Source organism: Strigops habroptila, chromosome 1 (genome assembly GCF_004027225.2).
Source record: "Strigops habroptila isolate Jane chromosome 1, bStrHab1.2.pri, whole genome shotgun sequence".
Taxonomy (NCBI): Eukaryota; Metazoa; Chordata; class Aves; order Psittaciformes; family Psittacidae; genus Strigops; species Strigops habroptila.
In genome coordinates, this window is record NC_044277.2 from 93,463,551 (window position 1) to 93,482,313 (window position 18,763).

General features: G+C 41.5%; 1 long non-coding RNA gene across 3 annotated transcripts in view; it reads left to right on the plus strand.

Annotated features, from left to right (window-relative positions):
* Positions 1-11,097: 11,097 nt before the first annotated feature.
* LOC115609618 overlaps positions 11,098-18,763 on the plus strand; it is a 254,133-nt gene continuing 246,467 nt past the window's right edge. For 2 of the 3 annotated variants that reach the window (XR_003991924.1, XR_003991927.1), the window contains exons 1-2: positions 11,863-12,056; positions 14,224-14,527. This is a non-coding gene — a long non-coding RNA (uncharacterized LOC115609618). Of the gene's footprint in view, positions 11,177-11,862; positions 12,057-14,223; positions 14,528-18,763 lie in introns of those variants that run through there. The other variant, XR_003991925.1, reaches the window with a different exon arrangement.

Here is an 18,763-nt window from a genome sequence, read left to right on the forward strand (position 1 = left end):
AGATAAATCTCTTCACAAATTATTGGAAAACTGAGGAATAATTTAATATCAGAAGAGCCTCCTGGAGGACTTGCAGGATGTAATATAAGCCTGACAGTTCCAGTTAGGGCTATCTGAGTCAGTAGGAAAGAGGGTGATGTACGTGCTAAAGCTGGAAGTTCAGAAAGAGAAATCCTGATAATTTTTTTAAATTTTATTTTTAATAGAACCTATTGCATAATATAAGCTACTGCTGTAGGTGCTTGTACCTCTGCCAGACAGGTGCAGGTCACAATCCCATGACTCCAAGAATCCTACTTATTACCTTTTAAAACCAAATACAATGAAGCACTACAGCAATCCGCAATAATCTCCACTTCCTGCCAGCTGATCAGCTCTGTGCACACATGCACAGAATTAACATGAATGGTGACCACCATGGTAGGTAGCAGTGCCTGGACCAGGATGCAGGCTGGAGAGATCCTACAGCATCAGCTGCTGGCTGTGACTGGCCACTGATGTTTCTCCTCCCAATGAGTGAAGGTGTTGTGTGGGCTTGGAATGCCCATACGCTGTGTGAGCAGAGCACCAGGTACTTACTGGGAAGCAATAGATTGACTGAGCTGGTGGTTTGCTTCTGCAAAGGTCTGGACAGGCTTCACAATGAGCACTGTGTGATAGGGGAGACAGTGAAGAAAGTTGTGTGTGAGCCCTCTCTAATGCAGGAAGTCTTGAATAAGCAGCCTTGACTGCCAAAAAGGATGGGCACAGTGGGTTTCAGATGTTTGTCAATAAACCTAATTTCTCTCATTTGTTGTCTTGAGAATGTCTCTCCCAGCAGGAATCCTCCTTAACATGCCTAAACAGCAACTTTTGACAGCGGAGAAAAATCAGCTAGGGAAAATTAATCACAACATCACTTGATGCCACTCTTTTGTCCTCTATCAGAGCTTCTGTTTCTGAAATTGAAGGTCATTTGAGAAGTTGGTGTTGTTGCAGTTGGCTGCAGTTATGTCTAAAGGCTTCTCTACCTTGTAAATTCTGATAACCCCTCATACAAAATTACTTCTATGTTTTGTGACTATCTGGTGTGTGCATAACACTTTTTATACAGAGACCAGCACAGGTCTGGTAAGGTTCTACTTTGTCTACAGTTTATTCGCTGTCATCTAACTGGGTGTTTAGTCTCCTGATGTGAAATATCTCCTGTTTGTGGTACCTAGAAAGTGGTGATGTCTGTGGTCACTTCAAAGGACATTTTCTTCATCAGATATACTTCGTATTAGTTTAAATCAAAAATAATTTTTAATTTTGAATATTTAAAAGTGTTATGACATTAGAACATTTGTAATTCTTTCCTTGATGGTAAAGCAAGAAAAGTATATCTTCACACTGATTTTTACTTTCAGAGTTTTTCTCAGAAATCTTTATTAGGGTGACCAGTTGTTTTGTACTGGGTATATAAAAGATGTTGTCTATGTGATATTCAGAAACAAATGCAGGAAGCGAACAATGTAACTAGACACGTTTTGTAACTAAATAGGTTAAAAAATAGTCTGGTGATCTTGTGGTGGCTAGAAGCTCAGTAACAATAGATTAATGATTTCTCTAGAGCCTCTGATTGTGGTTAGCTATGGACATGATTTCCAGGAATTTCAGTTTTTCACAGCTGTCTGTTCATTTGATGTGATTAAATAGAATGACCTAAATTTTACATGTGCAGTTGTCTGTGAGGCTGGGGTTTTGGTGGTGATGGTTTTGTTTTGCTTTGGGTTTTTTGGGGGGTTTCTTTAATGCTTTGGGTTCCCTGCAGCTCATATTCTGAATTAGCAGGAACATTTTTTTTTTCCCCAGAGTGGAACTTTCAATTTCTGTTTTTAAATGAAGATAAGAGAAATAGGGCTACACTGATTTTATTTATTTATTTGTTTGTTTGTTTGTTTATTTTAAGTATCTGTGGTAATGAAAGTGCAAACTTCATGGGCAGTGTTACTGCCATAAAGGTAGATGATTTAAGAGCAAAGGAAATTTCCCAGAAGTCCTTCCAGTGCTTTTAAACTGGCCTTTTCAGTACAGTATGACTTCATAAAACAAACCACCACAAGAAATATTCAAAGTGTTTTTGATATGTGGATCCAAGTGTTTCTGATCTATGTATTAGAATATAAAATCTGCATATTCATCTATCACTAAAGTGATAAATTGTTGAAACAGCTCTCACATGCACAGTGCATACATAGGTGGCTTAGTGAATGAATAATGCAAACCAGAGGTTTCTGGAATTTTCACTAAAGAAAAGAGGAATGAAGCTTCCTATCAATAGTTATGGCCTGACTCTTCATCAACTTGGATCTTCTGTGAGCATTTATGTCTGTGTGAAGTAAGCTTAAGAAGAATTTAAAAATGCTCCACTGGAATTTACATGGCTCGGGAGGCTCGTTAGAGGATGAGTGTCTTTACTTCAGGTCACTGATTTAAATCCCAGTTAGAAATAGCCAGAAGTCATTACAATCTGACAGCCGGTTGGTGACCTATGAAATGAACTGGTAACAGGAACCATTAGTTGCCACCAGGATGTGGCAAATTTGCTTCACACCTGTGAAGCAAATTCAGTAGCCTGAAATTAGAGAAAGAAGGGGGTTTTTTTTCTTAAGGAATATCTTGTTCTCACTGCCCAGCCTGTGCTGAACAGTGTGCAGTTAAGTTTTATCCATTAATAGGAGATTTTCGTAGAATTACAGTCTTCGTAGCTGATCCTCTAAATCTGCAGAGACAACCAGCTGCAGCCGTTAGGTAGTCATTTCTCCTCTGCCTTGCTTTTACTTAGTAAATGTTTGCCTCTTTTTATGTATATAATGGTTTCTCCAAGATTTTCCTGTCGTCACTGGGGAAGCAGCCTCTCTTTACCCTATCCCACACTTTATTTCACTTTGTAAACACCCCCCCCCCAAAAAAAAACCCCCACCAAAACCCAAAAATACCAAAAAAACCCAACCAACCACCCAACCAAAACTTCTTACTGTCCTTGCGAATGTATCATTGAAATTATTTAAGTACTTATAGTTGGAGTCTAATAGAAAATAACTGTTGACTGAGGGACCCCATAAATTACCCAGTGTCTGCTGAGGCAGAATCTGTAAACATAGTGTGTTTATATGTAATAAGTACAGAATTTGTAATTTGACTTTACAGGCAGAGGTTACTGTCAGATTATGGGTGTCTCTGATCTGACTCCAGACAGTCACATATTATAGATATTTACCTTTCACGATACCTCTGGCATTGTGTGAAGCACCAAATTTGAAGAGAATAGGCTTATTTGAGCTTTATTTATTTTTAATTTGATATATTTTCTTGTTATTTGAGATAAAAATAACACCAGGCAGAGTAGATGGGTGGGGGTGGGGAGGGGGGAGGGAGGCAGGAAGAGTCTGTGGATAAGTTTTAAAGTTTCAAGCTGTTGCCTTTGGAACTTGCCATGGCCTTGACTTGGGCTCTCAAAATACAGCTTCCACGCAGTGGTCAGACAGATGTGCATAAAGATGTTTGCATGGGAGATTGCAAGAGTGGGACTAGAGAAAGCATGCTTTTCTTTATATACCACTTGTATATTATGTTTGGCTTTGCATCCAGGTGGGCATTATCAATATTGGCGTCAATGATATTTTTTCTGTCATTCCACTGACAGCTGGATTGAATTGTTACTTAGAAATCATGGGGTTAGGGAAAATTATAAACTTTTACCCATGCTGACAAATATATACCTCAACTTTCTGGAGGGAGCGCAAGCAATATCTCATTAAAATTCTCTATATATTCTATATATACTTCTTTCTCATTAGATATAGAGATGAATTCAACTTTTATCAGACTGATATCGTTATTACATCTATTTCATTCAAGCCAAGTAACTTTATTCAAGACTGGGACTCCTCCAGATACTGGTTTTCAGTATACAGTTTGTATTTTCATAAATGGTTAAAACAAGGGTATGCTTTGAAAAATGTTATTATGGTAGGTAAATTATTTTTTGTAAAGAGTGACAAAAGGTAAATAAATTGGTAAGACTGAATAACTACCCTTTTATGAATATGGATCTATTACTGAAAGTGTTCTGTATTAGTCAAAGGCACAATTTTTTTGAACTGAATGGGGTTGTAAATTTCTAGATGAGGTTTCATTTGAAAAATTTGAGAGCAGTGACAGTGTTGAGACTGATAATCATATTGACCTAAAGGACCAAAAAGGCAATTATAGAGGTTATAGGCAAAGGAACAAAGAACAGTAATAGAGGTCAGCAGCAAATGGAAAACCAGACAGTTAGTTTATCTCATGTCTATATTTACTATGCTGTTTTTACCAGATCTGGTATAATATTTCTGTGCTTAGGGTGACCTTGATATTTCTTGCAAAAACAAATTATATTCCATCCTCCTTCACATTGGCAGGTATATGTCCGTATTTTTGCCATACCTATTTCCGTGTGAAAAGGGTCAAACTCATAAGACCTAAAGACATATGAGGTCAGCACTCATATAGGCTAAAAGCAAATCAGGGGGGCTGGGCTGGGTTGCTGGATCTGCGGCTAGGAGAATGTGCTATTGTACAGAGTGAAAAAACACTGTTTTGATGGTGTGGGTTGAATTTGCAGGGCAGCCCCATCGTGGCCCTAGCAGCCTGGTGCTCAGAGAAGGCTATGCCTGCTTCCATGGCCTCTGACAAGATGGTGGGGAAAAGTCTGTCCTTCATACTCTTTCCTCTCCTTTGATGCTCCCTCGTTCATCCAGTGTTTTCCAGCTGTCTGAGCAACAGCTGACCACTCAAGATGCACAAGCCTCCTGTGCCCAGGTCCTTGCTTGCACCTGAGGATGCCCAGAATCAGGAGAAGAGGAACAGCTTTGCTGTGTCTGGGTTAGGTCTTTCTCCTGTTCCTTTGTGTGTGCTAGGGAAGAGTGTGCTGTGGCATAGGCTTTCTGAATTTTTGAGGGCTGCAAACTGCGTAACCTCACCCATGCCACATGAAGCAGAAGTGCATGTTCTCAGAGGACTGCCTATTGCTGTGGAGATGGGGAAGTCCCAGATTAGATTTCGGGCTGGCCGCAAAACCTCTGTCTATTATCTGTCTGCTTATCTATCCAGTCATATTATGACAGCACAAAGATATATTATTAAGCTACAAACAGGTGTTCCATATGATAACAAGGTGCACAAAGCCCTGTTAAGCCAGGCCAAGATTGTAAGTAGGACTCGAATCCTTTTCCTGGCATGGTCCTGTATATTCTCTGTATGACAGAATTTAAGACAAGGATTTTAGTCTCCACGCTTCATCAGTATTCAGCTGACTGCTCAAACAAATTTATGAACCAAAGAGATCACGCTGACTATGATTCTAGTCCAGTGCCTTTGTCAGTATGGAGAGGTGATTTCTTAAAAGAAGTGATGAACTAGAAAGGGTGACATTTTCCAATATAAGCCAGAGAGGCGGATAATTCATTAAATATGTTGAAAAGGGACTAGAAATGACTTGAACATTCTCAGAAGGTGAGAAGAATGGATATTATCAAACAATGTATTTAGAATGTTAGCCTTAAATATTCAAACCTGCCATATTTTTCTAGCAATTTTGAAAGTATACGTACATTAGATAATCTTTATATAGTATCTCATTTTTGCAGCTATATTTAAACTCATTATGTCTCAGATTGAATTTTTCAGGAAGGAAGAAGTCCAAGCTAATGTTTTAAAACTTTAAGGAAGAAGAAAGTAAGGCTGAAACCAGAAGTTCCCAAATGTAGTCTTATTTTGATTATAATAATCTTCTCTTCAAGTAGTATTCATAATTGTATATAGAGTAAATGGGAACAAGAATATGGAAAAGTAATCTTTTTGCCCCTGTCCATTAAGAATAACATAAAATGGGCCTGTTCATTTGTTAAGCTTTCAACAGAGCTTTCATTTTTCATAATAAAAACTTTCATTTGAGATGAATAGCAACTGCAATAACAATCATCATATGTGAGCATTTTTCTGAAATAAAGCCTTCTTTGAATTTGTTTGGGAATTATCTATTTCTCAAGCGATTGTTGTACAAGATCTTTTAGAAGAACCATAAGCTCTGGAGGGAAAAGTGACAGAAACAGTTAAAATGGAACCAGGTCTGTGTCAAGTTACTGATTTACCAAACAAAAAGTGTGGGTTAAATAGACTGGTGGGTCGGAGAGGTGTGGAGATATAAAGGCAGGTAACAAAGAGGCTCTGGTGTACATACCTAAAAATAAAAAGTTGTATTAATGGGGTCTCTGAGCTAAGACTTTACATGGCTTGATCAAGATAGACACTTGATGGAAAACAAGACCAGAGATCAGTATCCTTTTTCTGGCTTAGGGGAAAACATAAGGAAAATGCAGGCAGATGAGAATCAGTTACAAATAGTATTTTCTTTCCCTAGACTATGGATGTTGTTTAGGTGATTCAAAAGAATGCAGTGGTGGAAAGCTCATGTTTTGATACCCTTTTGGATGGAAAAAACACAGCGTTTGTTTGGGGTTTTGTTTGTTTGTTTGCTTTAAAATCAACATCCTATGTATTTGCTGAGTATGTGCCTCCAGACAAGAATATATCCATGCCAAAACAATTATTTCATTTGCAGCTTTGTCTCTCTTGGTCTTTACATTTACAGGATTGGATTGACCTAATGATTTGATTCATACTTCTGCAAAAGAGAGCAATGGTGAAATCAGCCTCTGTGCATAGAACAATAAACCAGAAGGAGAAGCAAAAATTGCTAAGACAGCAAACCCCAGAAGGTGCTCTGAATTATCTGCTAAAAGGCCACCTTTATGCCAGTATTCTGCTCCATTGCCTGCCTTCCTATACATGGCAACATCCAGAATCTTATAAGCAAGTCAAAACATTCAGATGCCCTTGGAAGATGAGTGGTAGTTCACTTCTCTGGGAGGCGGGGTCAAATAACAATAAATAACTTTTCTCACAGTAAAAGTAAAGACTGTTGCTGTAGCTGATACATACTAACTTCTCTGTGACTTCCCTCCTGAAGTTTATCACCTCCTGTGGCATCTATTAAAACAGAACTGAAACTAATCTCTCTTCTGTGGAGCTCTGTGGTAGTGGTTTAGTGGATCTTGTGTAGCCTGAATTTTTCTGACACTGCCAGGAAAAAAGATCAGAAGATCCATGTGGGTCGTCAAATCCAGCCTCTTGGAAACTGCAGGTAAAGGACCACTGGCTGTTTAGTCTGCAGAAGTCTGCAGCCTACGTGCTTTTGGACTCCCCCATTTCCAGTGTAACAAAATTTATATAGGAAGTCAAAAAGCCACATGTAGGAGGTGTAATGGGAGTAAGACACAACCAGCACCCCAGCTCCCTCCTTCAGTCTGGGCTGCCCTTTGCATTGATCTGCATAGTGGGTGCTTACAGCACCTGCACAAAATTCCAGGCTTTGGGGGTGCCAGTGTTCACATGATCACTATGGCACCACCACATGCTTCAAAATGACCATTGCCATTAGTGTGACAACCAAATGTTAAACGAGTGTCACAGCCCCAAAAACCCACTCAGATGGTGAACTTCAAGCAATTGTATGTTTTCTTGGTAAATATAATGGAACCTAAACAAGTTAATGCAAGTAATCCCTCAAAGAGATTAAAACAATCCCGTAAGTGCATTATCTCTGCAGGAAGGTTTCCTGTCTTGTGCAGCCAGTCTTGCTTTCAGGCCGTTATTTATAAAATTAGCTGTACACTAATGTGGTGGCGAGACATAAAATAAATTAAAAAAAGTAACTACAAGCTAAAGCCAAACAAGTTCTGATTTAAACTGAAGTACAGCTTTTGTTGTTATAGGGTTATAGCTGACTTAGCTCTTAAGGGAAGTGGTTGACTGTGTATCACACAATGTTTTAGCAAAATGGAAAACCTGTCTGAAGTTAGACTTCAGAAGTATATGGCCAAGCAGGATAAACACAGGAGAAACTGGATTTCATTCTCTGTCCAGTTTGACCTTTTATATGATGATTTAATGACCTTTTCTGATCTTAAAATTCCTAAATTTATGTCTAAGGTGAATATCACTAAAACCCTTCCTCAAGGAGGTTTGGGAAGCAGAATAAAAGTGATATGGAGTCAGAAAGAGATCAAATATGTGAGACTGAAAGAATTAAGAATGTGATTGTGCAGTGGGGGAACCAAGGATTTAAAGACTAAATACAGATAGTTTAGGCCATTTGTACCCATTATTTGGGAATCAGAATAAACTAGATCACTACCATTTGGAATGTTTAAGTATTGGTACTCTATGGGTAATTTCGTCACTGTTGTGGCTTTCTTCAAACCAGCTGTCAGTATGTGCAGCTATCCATAGATGCACCCTCGGATCCCTCCTACAGACACAGTGAAACCTAAATACAAAGGCAAAAAGAAGAATTAAAGATGAATGAACGTTGCCTTAGAATCTTTATTCTTGTCTTTAGTTCTCTTCAAGTTCAACCCTGTGTCAGGCTTTCCGCTACTTTTTTGAAGGACAAATATCAGGAAAATTGAGTATTGTAATCTGGGTCACATGGTTCACTCTGTTTTGCAGATTGACACAACATTGGTAATAGATTCCCATAATTTCCATGACATTTAAACTGAACATCACTGTGACATAAAATACCAAATATTTTCTGATTCCATGGGTGCAAGGTATCTGGGGCTAAAGATTTAATGTTTATTGGAGCTAGATGCTGCCCAAAGACCAATGAGTAGGTCATGATCTGTGTGTAATATTCATCTCTCCACTTGCAGAACACAGGTATCATTAGCAGTACTTTTTGTATCATTAAAATTAAAAATGTTACTATGTCTACTGACAGGCCTACGAGCATTGTTAGGAGATGCTTCATTCCTCACTTACTGTAAAATTATTTGAATTCCATCCATTCCAGATGTGTATTTTTCTATAGTGTTTTTATCTTTTCCAAATATTTTTCTACATGATACAATTTCTGTTTCGTGTTACTTATCATCAATAGCTTCTCTTTTTTTGCTGCTTACGTATTGCTTTTTACTGTTAATACTTGCCTTACCTGGCCAATGAACCACAAAGGGACTTTAACCAGATTTTATTGTGTTGACTGCAGATGGCCTTCTATGTATCAAATAAACTCTTCTTTAAGACACAGTAAATCTGGTTGAAATATTTCCGATATTTTTGCCCTTTTAATCAATTTTTCTAATTTTTCCCACCCGTGCTCAGTTAGGTCTTCAGCTACATATTATCATCTGTGACTATCTTCTGTATGTTTATATTGAATATAATCAGGTCATGGTTATGGGACCTTATGCAAACGATGGCTTCTGGTCCAATGATTAGTTCATCTTTATCACTTATAATTAAGTAATAAGATAGAAGATCCGGCAAAAAAAACCTGTATATGTGTTAGCAGAAGAGTGCATTTTGGTTGGCCATCAATGTGTGTTACTAAAAGAGTGCGTGCAAAAAGCAGAGAAAATAAGGATGCAAGCAAAGAAAGGGCTATGGTGCAGTCAACATTTGTCTTCCCCCTGTGAAACCGGAGGTTTAAGAAGAAAAGTGAGGAAGAGGGAAAAGCAAGATGGATAAAATAACCATGGAAATAGCATAGATGGAGAGAATAAAGATCTAGGATCAGTCAGAAACAGAGGGAAAGGAGAAAGAGTCTGCTACATTGCAGCAGAACATAGGATGGCAACATTTGAGAGCAATGTATAGCACATGCAGTGCTGGAAAAGCTGGGGGCAATTCCTTTGGGGCAGGAGGATTAAAAGATTGGTCCGGGGTAGGGAGTTGCAAAATGTTGCGAGGAACAAGACTTTGAGGCTGACAGCATTGAGTAGCAGGGACTGGTCTGAATGAGCCTCAAAATCACTGAAGGTGGGCAAGTAGGAAAGGAGCTGAAAGGAGGACAAGTGGGGCTGCTAGCGTGAAACTAGCATGAACTGAAGGGAAATAGGAAGGAACACAGGTAAGCAGGGGCTGTAGGAGGTGTCAACAGGACACCAAAGACTAAATGCTGTGCCCTTCGCATCCTGTTTTTCCTTCTTCTAAAAAAGTCACATCTGAAGATGATCCTCTGGTTTCTGACTTTGGAAAACTAGCTAGCTCTATCATATTGGGTATGGGCTGCTATTAATTACCTATTCCTGGTAACTTCTTCAAGGTTTCTTTTTCTTTTTTTCTTTCTCTCTCTCTTTTTTCTTTTTTTTTTCTCTCTTTTTTTTTTTTTTTTTTTTTTTTTGATAAAATACCCCACAAAAACCCAAAACAAAACCAAACCCCCAAAAAGCAAGCTGCAACTGGGGCATCGTTCAGGCCTGGTCAGCCTGCTCCAGCGCTGCCTGATGGCTGGGGCTCAGGGGCGGGGGGACACGCACACGACTCAGAGCTGCCCCGAGCCTGTGCCAGCGCAGCCACCGTGCACACACACACATACGCACGTGCAGACAAAGGGCGGCAGATCCATGCTTCCCCCCTTCCCCCGTCGGCACCCCCCGTCAGTGCTCCCGCCCTGCCGGCAGCCCCAGCTCCGCCGCCCCGACGTGCGGGTCCTGCTCCGGGCGGCCGGCCCCCTTCCCCCTGCCCTTCCCCGCGCGCGGGGCCGGGACGCCGGGGTGCAGGACGGGCACCACAAAGTTAGGCACCGGGGGGCGGAGGGGCCGCTCCCCCGCGCCTTTGTTCTGCGCCGGGAAAGGGACCCTCGGCGGGGCCGAGCCGGGCCGGGCGCCTGATGGCAGCATGAGCCGGTCCCGCGGCCCCGCCGTCGCCACAGGGCCGGGTATGGGGAGGAGGAGGAGGAGGATTGAGGCGGAAGGTGTTTCTCCAGTCTCCCTCCCTTCAAGGTGAGTTGCAGCTCTGCTCCGCTCTTCTTTTGTCTCGGTGCGAGGCCGCCGCGCACCTCCGCCCCGCCCCGCCAAACTTTCGGCGGGGACCTCGGCGCCCCGACGGCCGCCCGCGGGCCGGGGCCGCGCAGGGGTACGGGGGCAGGCGCGGTTTCCGCCCGGGGCCGCGCCGTGGCTGCCGCAGCGCCCGCGGCGGGTGTCCCCGTGGGGGCGGCCGGAGGGCAGGTGAAGGGCCGGGGGGAATCGGGCGGCCCCCTCCTTCCCTTCTGGTTTCTTTGGGACGGATGCTGTCGGCCCCGTCTTCGCGCTGTGCGCAACAGGTAGGGATGCCAGAAGCTGGTGGTGGCACGGAGCCGTGGCCAGGAGCTTTCGGGGGGCTTTTTTGTTACGGTCTCTGGAAAAGTGCGAAGGGAAGGGGGAGGAGAAGCAACAATCTTCCCAAATTCCCCTTCAGTTGTTTATTTATGCACTTCCCGTGTCCATGCAAAAAGAGTTCGTTTCGCAACTCCGGAGGTTTTCCTTTTTTTCTTTTTCTTCTTCAATTTTTTTTTTATTTTTTTACCCCTCTTTTAAACTTATTTTTCTTTATGCCCTGCGTTTGCCCGTCTCGTTCCGGGAGATCAAACTGACCGAAACCAGATACCCAGAGGCTTGTCCTCACTGACAAGTCGGGGGAATCCAAACAAAGAGGTGCATCTACCGGAAATAATGATTTGAGAGATGTTTCTCTCCCTTTCCACCCCCCATTCCCCCCCCCCCCCCCCCGCCTTGAATTAATTTTTTCTTCTTCTTTTTTTTTTTTTGTTTTTCTGGGAGGTTCAGTTCGAGGGAAGTTTTGCGCCGGAGACGGGGTCGGGGCTGAGGAGGAGGGATGGAGAAGGCGGAAAGTTGCGGGAGGGGGGATTTGGGGGGGGTGTGCGGGACCCCGGCTGCGCCCGGGCGCGGAGGGGGGGGGCCGGGCCGCGGGGGACCTGCCGCCGCTGCCGGCTCTTTGTCTGCTCGGGCAACTTGAACAAAAGGAGAAACTCGGATGAACTCTCCATCTCTCCCTCTCCTCCTCTCCCGGGTTATCTCATTTTCGCCAACTTTATCCAGAGAGATTTACTCAACTTTCTCCGAGCTCTCCCGCCGCTTAAAAGAGAGCGGCCCCGCCGCAGGCTCTTGAGGAAATCTCGTTTCAGAGTTTAAAGAAAGGCGAAGGTACGTTCGGACTTCGGGGTTATTGTTCTTTCTCGGCTCCCTCGTCGCCCCCCCTCCTCCCTCCCCGCAAGCTGCTCTCTGGGCTGGGAGGGTGTGTTGGGGGGGGACTACGAGCCAGCGAGCCTTTTCTTTGTACTTCTCGGAGCACATGCAGGTATTTTGGGGACGGTAAGGCAGTCCTTCCTCCCTAGCTGCGGTAATGCAGGCTGGGGGGCACTGCTCAGGGTGGGGTCTTGCCTCCTCCTTGTGCTTGCTTTGTATTTTGTTTTAGTGGTTTAATTTATTTCTTTTTTTGGGGGGATGAGGAAAGTGGGCTCAAAGAGCTTTCTGCATCGGGCGGTGTTTTTGAGAGTTGGGGTGGAGGAAAGCTGAAGGCAGTGAAAACTTCTTGGGATTGTAGGGGGTCCTGGGGGCCAAGGAGTGGGTGCTGCTGGACTGGGCAGGGGAGGACACAGCAAGGGCGAGAGGGAGGCTCTACTGGGTGCCTGCCTGGGCCGGGGGACTGGGGACACCCCACAGAGGATCACACATAGCTGCTGTGGGACCATCCCAGGGGAGCAAGGTGTGCAGAAGTGCGGAGGGACAATTTTAGGAAGGGAGGGGCTAGAGGGAGGACATCGTTCTTCCAAACATATTAATCATAGCAGAGCAAGAGAGTGGGAAGGCTTAGTCCAGGCTTGGCCTCCCCTGCACAGTGCGGTCTGCTTCATCCCTTTGAAGGAGCAGTAGTCGCCTTGGGTTTTGTTCCATTCTTCTTGGTATTCCCGCTTTCTAGAGTGAGCATCACAACTTCAGAAAACTTACTTAAGTGCTCTTTGGTACTTTGCTTAATTATCTTGATTAATTTAGTGTCTTATTATTTCTCCTTCCATTTTTCTATGCTATATAACAACCACCACTTTTCTTCTTTTTTCATCCTAGTCCACTACTTTCCTTTTCCTGTTTAATTTTCTTGTCCTAATTTGCCAACTGTCCCTCTCCCAACTTAGATCTGTTTCAGAATTTCTGAAGTCTCTACTTTTCCACTTTCCATTGTCACTCATTCTCGTCTTTCATGGTCCCTTTCCACCTATTCTTCTACCTGTATGCTTGATTGCATTTCCCATGAAAAACTCTTTTGCCGGCGTCTTTCTTTTCATGCATGTGTAGATACGCTCAGGTTTCTCCTGATGTGAAGCAAACATAAAAGCTTCTTCTCGTTCCGTCTTCTAAAATTTTTCTTCTGTGGTCTACCCCACATGCATGTTACTCAATCATGCAGACAGAGCTTCTAGCAAAAATTCTTGTGCATCCACCAATATTAACCTTTCTTCTTGTCTTCACCTCTGTGCACATGTATCTTCCAGTCCCTAAAAGCTTCTTTTAGTTCCTCTCCCTCATCTTTGGTGTGGAAGTTTGTTCTTTTCCCTTTCCCCCACTCCAGCTTGGTAGACCCGATGCTACTCTTCACATTGCTATCTCCTCCAGTGCAGAATACTTTAACTTTTCTTTCCCTTCCTCATATTCCCCTTCCCAACCTAAGCAAAAATTTACTGTTGGAACTTCTGAAGGAATGGCACAGCAGGAGTACCAAAGTACACAGGCACGGGTTTAGCTGCTTTGGCTTGCTCCTTGCTGGGCCAAGTGTCAACAATGATGCTCATTGCTGAAGTCTTGGCTGTAGTAGCACATCTGCTGGTAGAGATGCCTTGGGGGGATGCTGAGCCAGGGCTAAAGGGGGAAGAAAAGATCACTGTTAAGTTCTCTTCTCTGCCATCCTGATATGTTTCCTTCAAAAGGGTTGAAGAGTTTTATTTTTACTACCTGGGGCTTTTTTATCAGCTTATTCTTTCATGAGTTTTGAAATACCTGCCAGGGCAGTTGAAGAGCCTTTATATTACTTTCCTTTCCTGTCACTTCAGTGCTTTCTGTAATGTAAGACTGTAAAATGTGTAGAGAAATATGAAAACCTTTTTCTTAGAGCATCTTCTGTTACACTCCAGGCTGGTGATGTTTTTAAAGTGAAATGCTGTCACCAGGCTTTGAGTTAAGGATGTGTCTAAATCCGTGAAGAAATATGTGTTTGGAATTATTCAGAAGAATGTAACTTTATATTTGTATGTTAGTCCCTGAGTGGTGCGGCAGAGTTACTGTGCCGAACTAACACTTTTTCCTTTTATTTGAACAGGTCAAAACATGGTCGTCAGGGAAAATGGGATGGTTGCCAAAATATCAGTGTGTGATGGGTGCCATATTGCATTATCCTCAGAGTGGTGGAATACAGCTTGGGATTCTTCAGGGGTGGTTAACACAGTACAAACTGTACCATACAGCTGCTGAATGTCTTAACCATTTGGATTCATACATAACTGAATTGGCTTCTGGAAGAAGCGGAAGAGCCTCTTGCCAAACTTGAAGATATTGTGGAAATGCTGCTGAGACCCATTTGGATTATATTGCCTTGGACATCAAGGTTCTACAGCTAATGAAAGGTATGCAAAAATACTGTGTCTCGTACATCCAAGTACTAAGCACATCATCTTCATTTTAAACAAATTTGCTCTGTAACTTTCTATCTGTTTTGTCTTTGCCTTGCTGCTGAAGCCTACCAACAGTTTTGAGTGGTGTAATTTGGCAGAAATGCTTTACTAATGGTTTGGCAATGTTTATATCTTAAAAAAAGAAGGAAAAAGTGAACATTTTTGTTTTCAGAGTTAAGAGATATTTTCAAGGTAATTACTTCATTTGGTCTAGGAGTGCTTAGCAGCTCTAGAAAATCAGACTAGTTAACTTCAAGAAAAATAAGTTAAAATCAATTTCAGCAAAACATTTTCCACAATTGTGATTTTCCAAATACCTGTCTTTGTTTAAAGATATGTTGCTATTCTGAGTTGAACTCAGGAAAACAGCCTTCTACTATTTAACCTCTCTTTTTCTGAATAGCAACAAAACTCTTCTGGATGGCTACTATGGAGGAGAGAGCGTATAGAAGTATTTAACTTGAAAATTCAAGGAATGCTTTTGTTTCACATGTTTTTAAAAGTTTTGATTTAACGCTTCTTGCAGAGCATGTTTGCCTCCTGAATGTCCTAGTACTGTGAAAGTCTATTGAATGTAGACAGCACCGAGTTTTCTTGTTATTGTATGAAATAACCAATTACAAAAATGAAATGAAAACTACTGGAGAAAACAAGCTGTTAAAGAGTTATTAGTGAATAACAAATTATTCTTGAATCTAGATTAAGTGTTAATCCAATCGTGAGGAAATCATTGGGCCCCTTATTGAACTATGAAGATTTGAAAGCAAAATTTATATTTCAAATCCAATCCTTTTATACCTGTCTTGTGCAGTTCTTATTCATTACTGGAAATGAATGACAACATGAAAATAGTTGGTTTTCTTGTATATTTCAGCTCATCTGATTGGTTCTAGCCTATACCATATGTAGGGCAGACAAGTATTCATAATCTTAAGACAAGTGCTGAGCTGGCTGGCCTACTTTAGAGCAAAATAGAAATCTGAAAAAATAATCACTTGTTATGCTTTCCAGTTGTAAATGGTGATAGAAGAGGCAATACATTCCTAATTTCCTGGTCCTGACCGTGATTTAGTAAATCCATACTCTTAATTTTCTTGATTATTGAGGAAAAGATTTTTGTTACATACTGATTGCAATTAATGTACATTTAGATTTCCATTCTTAATATTCTGCGTTTATACTATTTTTGAACTTTGCATAAATTAAGTTAGCCATATGAAAGTCTTTTTTTTGAAGTCTCTAAAAAGGAAAGTCTTAGGCTGTTTGTAGGAAGGGGGGGGGGGAAGGGAATAATAAATGGATTGTGCTGGATAAAAATATTTAGAGCTGCTATCTAGTGTCTGCTTGGAAAAGAAGCCCAGTCATTATGTTTCTGTATTTAAAGGAAACCAAAACTTCGATCCATTTTACTTTGTGCAGATTTTCTGCTTGTTTAGTTTCTTCTCAGGCACAGGCACTTGCCACTCTTTAGGAAAACTAAACTGGACAGGAAAGGCACACTTCATTTATCTGCATGAAAGTCATTAATTTTCATCAACTCTAAATACTGAAGTTTTACTTACAGTTAATGTAAGTTGAGAAAACATCTTATTTTGGCTTAACATGAGAGTTTATGTAGGTTGAATTTCATCATTGCCATAGGATTCAGGATATATTATGTAAATTATTAGATACATTTTTGTTTGTACCTGAAATATTTCAAAATGGTAATAACTTGGTGACAAAACTGTTATGATTTAAAGAGGGAGAATACAATTTAGCTGTCTTCAAATTTGTTTGGACTATTTCCAATTAAATGAAAAAATGTATTCTCCTATTCAGAGATAAGATCTGCAGTAAGAGGAAAAGTAAGGCCAGTTAGGAAATGGTTAGTGGTTCTCAGATGGAAGGTGTGCTGCATTGGTGGGAGGTGAGACCCTTGTGGGATATGCACAGAGACAGGGAAAATGCATTTTACAGGCTTTAGCTATAACGTCTTGTAACTTTCCTCCGGGAGTAGTGCCAGCAAAAGAGGCAGCAACAGCAGGTGAGATAGGGGACGGATGAAGCCTGAGCGCTGTGGGGAAGGAGCAGCACATAGGCCCTGAGTGGGGTGATGTGAATCACCTGTCTTAACTGGGACAGGAACCTGCCCTGTTAATTTTAGTGGGGGGCTGGCTGTGAGCAGATTGGGAGTTGTTGTTTGAGGGGAATGTTTCAGGTATGTGGCCTTTAATACTTTAGCTCTGAAGGGTTGGTCCTGTGGTTTGTCTCTGGGTACAATTGCTTGTTTTGCTTGTGGCTGTCCTGGAAGGGGATGGAATTCCTTGCAGGTGTCCTGGATAGTATTGGCTTGGCAGCAAGCTCTGAACTGCCCCTCACAAGCCTACCCTGGGATGTGTGGTCATTAAGCTGCTAGCACAACTTATACCTAACCTAAATTAAGCCACATCAAACCAAATTTGGATAGCCTAAGCAGCAGTTCCTCCTTTGAACTGTGCTTTCAGTTGAGAAGGTCTTCTAGTCAATGCATGTTGTTGCATGAGAAAGTGCCTTGTTCTATGTAACTGTGGTGAGAATAACCATGGCCATGGTCTTGGGCTAGCAGAGCATAAATGCAGAAGAAGTTTATCGGGCTGCAAGAAGTACTTTGATAGTGTGTTGTGGATGGGTGAGTGGCAGTGTTGGAGTTGTGTGTTGTGAGGAATGGGCAGAGGAGAAAAGAGCAGATTTTGTAACTACTGGGTTTTTAGGTTGTAGATGAAAGAGGTGGCACATGTAATAACTTCCTATCGATGAAGATATAGGAAGGTAGAAAGGAAAATGTGATAAGGATGTAATTTTTAGCTTCATAGAGTAGAAATCATAATTGCAAATATGATTTTTTCTTTTTTTTTTTTTTTTTTAAATTTCTCTGCTTTCATTTTTTTGTCACCTTATCAGGCAACTTGAGGTACAATGCTCTTGGAGAATCAATAAGCATTGCAGTATGGTTTGTTGTTTTTTGCCTTGTGTGAGCAATTTTGTGTAGTGCCATTTGAAATATGTGGGCTGGGGCACTACACTCCCCCATTCTATTACAGTTATGATTGAGAAATACTTGCATGAGAATTTATAACGAAAAGGAAGCTTCTGATATGTGAATTGCCTTCTGTGAGATGCTATTGGTTATGTTGGGACACAGGCATATGGTGTCTGCAATAGTTTTCTTTCTCTTGATTGGATTTATTTTATGTAGCAAGAGGCTTTCCAACTCACCAATGGATGCAATCTTGATTCTTTTTTTTAACTTGCATTGTCATAATATGAAAATTGTCACAAACTATTTGTGAAGCCTGATGTAGGATGCTATTGTGCCTGATACCTTGACCTTTTCTTAATTAAAAGGCATTGATGTGTTTGGGTTTGGTAGGGGAAAACAGATAAGCTAGGGCGATTTAGAATATTTTAACACAAAATTAATTGTAGTCTTTGTGTGAGGACAGAGACAGTGCTTTTCCTGAAAGGTTATGAAGCTACTGCAAGTGTGGATTCTGTTTTCATATCTATGAATGTTGTAGATTAGTGAAAGCATGTTGTGTTTAATTCTAATTCCCACAAAGAAGAAGAAAAATCAGGTACCTAATCTAACTGTGCAAGCTCCTGATAAAAATAGCAAAATGGTTACATTGTTTATACTTTAAAAAGAACCTATGCTTCTATTTAGCAACAATGTTGCCATCTTACAAACTTCATTTTGATACATCTTGAATGTTCCTGTATCGATTTTCAGGGCCTGTAAGCTTTCCCGTGTGTGGGTACTTCTTTATTTATTTTTAAGCTGTTCCTAAAGCATTTCGTACATGAAATGAGTTGCCTTAAGCCCTGCATGGGGAGATGAGTGTGGTGTTGCTCTGGATGTTGGCATTACTTTCCCTTCGGAGATAAGGAAACACAGTGAATTAGAACCATGAATATTTGCATGGGATTCCTTGCAGGCATGGAGGCAGGTTGGTGTGGAGGGAGGAGGAAGGCACGTGGTTGTCATAAAAATTAATGAGTAGACAATGGGAGGGGGTATTCTGGGCTGATAAGGATGGAGTCTGATGTAGTTGTGAGCTAGTGATGATGAGTGAGGAAAGGAAGTGGTGAGGCATCTTGAAAATGAAGACTGGTGATTAATGTGATGGAGAAAGAGAGGTGGATTTTTGTAGGAATGGGTGAGAAGCT